The sequence below is a fragment of the Pistacia vera genome, unplaced genomic scaffold, assembly GCF_008641045.1.
Source record: "Pistacia vera cultivar Batoury unplaced genomic scaffold, PisVer_v2 Contig138, whole genome shotgun sequence".
NCBI lineage: Eukaryota > Viridiplantae > Streptophyta > Magnoliopsida > Sapindales > Anacardiaceae > Pistacia > Pistacia vera.
Window position 1 is genome coordinate 481,838 of NW_022195444.1, and position 3,539 is coordinate 485,376.

Here is a 3,539-nt window from a genome sequence, read left to right on the forward strand (position 1 = left end):
ACTCATAAGCATCCTGATAAGAGTGTAATTTATATATTGTTATTCCTTCCATATTATGTTTTTTGTTATGTTTTATGCCTATTTGAGTTGATTAGAGTTTATTTTGTGAGTTCGGCATAGTTGGATAGACTTTAGGAAAGAAGTGATAAAAGATTAGGAAATTCCAGAATTTGTGTTATTCTGACCAGTGCTACGTTTTTCAGGTCTTTCATGGAGTTAAATTTCTCAATTGCAAAAGTGTCCTTCAGAAGAAGTAAAGTAGACGAATCAAGATTTTCAGGAAGGTATTATGGGCGAGAATCCGAGTTCGTTTGGGTTCCCAGTAGTTGTTGCAAAACCGGACCTGGAATCCTAGTCGCGGAAGGATTCCTTGGCTAAGTATTGAATCTTCAAACGGGCCTAACTAGAGCGTCAGATATCGAAAGTGGGTGATTCAAAAGCCCAGATTCATATACACATCCGAGACTACAATTTTCATGAAGGGACCAAGCCCAGAAAACATATTTTACATTGCGATAATCCTGGTGCAATCTGGAGACTAATTCTGTTTTCCATATCTGATAAGATTTTGACAAATCTGGAAGTCTATCTTTTAGGAAACGTTAACGTCTAGTAAAGTAATTTCCGTGATTCCTGGGGTAGAATTAAGGAAAACACATGTTATTTATTGATGAGTTGTTAGGTTAAAAAGGGGGGAGAAGAGAACAGTAGTAGTTTTTAGTTTTTTCGGTTTTCTTTTACTTTCTACATCAAGATGTGAGGCTGATCTTTCTTTTTCAGTTCAAGGGGATTTTGAAACCTAAATTCATGTCATTGGTGTAACCTAACTTCAGTAACATTATTCTTAATCTCGTTTTTATTGGAATTTTTTATGTTATTCTGTTTTAATTGTTTATAATTTTCTGTTTGGGTGATTTAGTAATGGCCTGCTAAATTGTTTAATCGGAATTTTATCTATTAGAATTAGGAATTGTGATCCGTAATTGTCCTTTTTCTATTCAATGGGTAACACATGATGATAGATGATTATGGATAAGTTTTCATTCTGTCATCTTGGATAACGTAACCTAAGTTAAATTATCCGAGCTTGTGTGATTGTTGCTTAGATTGATCTATTTTCCTAATTCTTAAGGCTGCCATTGAATTAAACTTAGAGAGCTTATTCTAGGTTGTTCGAGGGTTAGGATCTATTTGAAGAGCTTATTTCAGTAGTGACGATTAAGGGAGAATTCGGGTAACAGAGCTTGTTGTTTCCTAGGGTTAGTAGTTCCATGATAACGAGATAGAACAGTGTTACGGTTAGTTCATGTCCAATGCATGTTTAAGTGGATCTTGAACCAAGAACTGATTGCCTTTAATCTGATATTTTCTACCATTGTTTGTTTTACTTTAGTTTGCCTTGATTACAAACACTTTTCATTACTCTGTTATGTTGTCATGTTCACTGTTTAGGGTTTTATTGTGTTGTTTTCATTGTAGCTATTGGCATAGAATATAGGATTTAATCGAATTATTCCCTGTGGGATCAACCCTTGCTCACCCTATATACAATTTAGTAGTTAGGTTAGTAAGGTTAATTAATTTGGTGTATTCAGCACGCTACCAAATTTTGGCGCCGTTGCCGGGGAATGTTCTTTGTCGATTATTTTTTATGTTCTATGTTCTTTTGTTATTTCATTTAATTAGTGTTTAGTTGTGTTTTTTTTTTTTTTCATTTGTTTTTTATGATACATGAGTAGTGATGACCATTCAGAGAGTCGGGCTAATGACTTTAACCAACGGCGCTGCTTGGGAGGCAACCCAAGAATTCAAATTTGATTTTCTTTTCCTTTGAATTTAGTTTTTTATTTGCCATATTTTTTTTGTTTTATTTGCCTGTCTCTACATTTGGGTTTTACATTGGGGACAATGTAAGTTTTAAGTGTGGGGGAGAAGTTAGGCTTTAGGTGTTTGCTTATGTTAAGGGAAAAAATAAATAAATAAAAGAGTTTTTGTTTTTACGAAGGTTTATGCTTTAAGTCATGTCTTTGAACATCTAGTGATGCATGAAATAGTAACTTGACTTTGTTGTTGAGAATATTCCTTGACTTAGGATGTTAGCAAGATTTCATAAAATAGAGTTAATCAGATTTAAATCTTTGTAGTCTTGAAACAATATGTCTTGAGAAGTTGTGTGAACTTGGTGACGACACATGATTAAGGATTGTATAACCCTTGAAAGAAACAATATGTCTTATTGTGTTGTTTTCATCGTGGCTATTGGCATAGAATATAGGATTTAATCGAATCATTCCCTGTGGGATCGACCCTTGCTCACCCTATATACAATTTAGTAGTTAGGTTAGTAAGGTTAATTAATTTGGTGCATTCGGCACGCTACCACCTCCTCTGGTGTCTTATTCTGCAAAGCTCCTCCTGGCGCTGCATCCACCATGGTTTGCACGTTACCCATCAGTCCATTGTAGAAAGTTTGGACTTGAAGCCAAACTGGCAACCCATGGTGTGGACATTTCCTCATCAATTCCTTGTACCTCTCCCAAGCCTCATATAATGACTCAGATTCATCTTGTAGATATCATTTCTCAGTTTTGCTGATTTTGCTAGAGGAAAGAACTTAGTCAGGAACTTCTGTGCTAGATCATTCCAAGTTGTGATAGTCCCCGCTGGTAGTGCCATTAACCACCTCTTTGCTTTATCCCCCAATGAGAATGGGAATAACCTTAACCTAATGGTGTCATCTGACACTCTGTTCGACTTGAAGGTGTCACAAATTTCCAAGAAGTTCGCAATATGCTGATTCGGATCTTCCTTCAAATCACCATTAAACCTTACTGACTACTGGATCATTTGAATGATTTCTGGCTTAATCTCAAAGTTGTTGGCTTGCACCGTAGGCATAGTAATACTTGACCCACTGCCATTAACCGTGGGAACTGAGAATTTCCTTAGTGTCTTGTTTTCTGGTTCTGCCATTTCAACAACTATTTCTTCTGTTTCAACCACTAAATCCTCTCTTTCTCTTCTCTCTCTGTTAAGTCGTCTGGCGGTTCTCTCAATCTCAAGATCAACAGGAACCACTGGCTGACATCTCGCTCTTCACATAAACTGCATAGAATTAACGAAAAAAAAAGTGAGATCACAAACCAACTTAAATTGAAAATAAAAGTTAAAACTTCAATCTAGCTAACTATAGAAAAACTCAATGTTAACTTAAAACTCAATCCCTGGCAATGGTGCCAAAAACTTGATGCGTGTTTCTTATAACATGCAATATGTAGCAAGTATACTAGTCGCACAAGTAATAGAGTGATGAATGAGTATCGTTCCCACGAGGATTGTTGCTAAGCACTAAGTTTTCTANCCACCTGTTGCCACATCTATCATAGATTGAATACTTGGTAGCAACTCATTGTAAAATGTTTGGACTTGTATCCAAAACGGTAGACCATGATGTGCACATTTCCTTAACAACTCTGTGTACCTCTCCCGAGCTTCATAAAGCGATTCATCGTTGCCTTGCATGAAAGAGACTTCATTCG

General features: G+C 36.2%; 1 pseudogene; it reads left to right on the forward strand.

Annotated features, from left to right (window-relative positions):
* Positions 1-2,492: 2,492 nt before the first annotated feature.
* LOC116122880 lies at positions 2,493-2,589 on the forward strand (annotated as a pseudogene).
* The last annotated feature ends 950 nt before the right edge of the window (positions 2,590-3,539 follow it).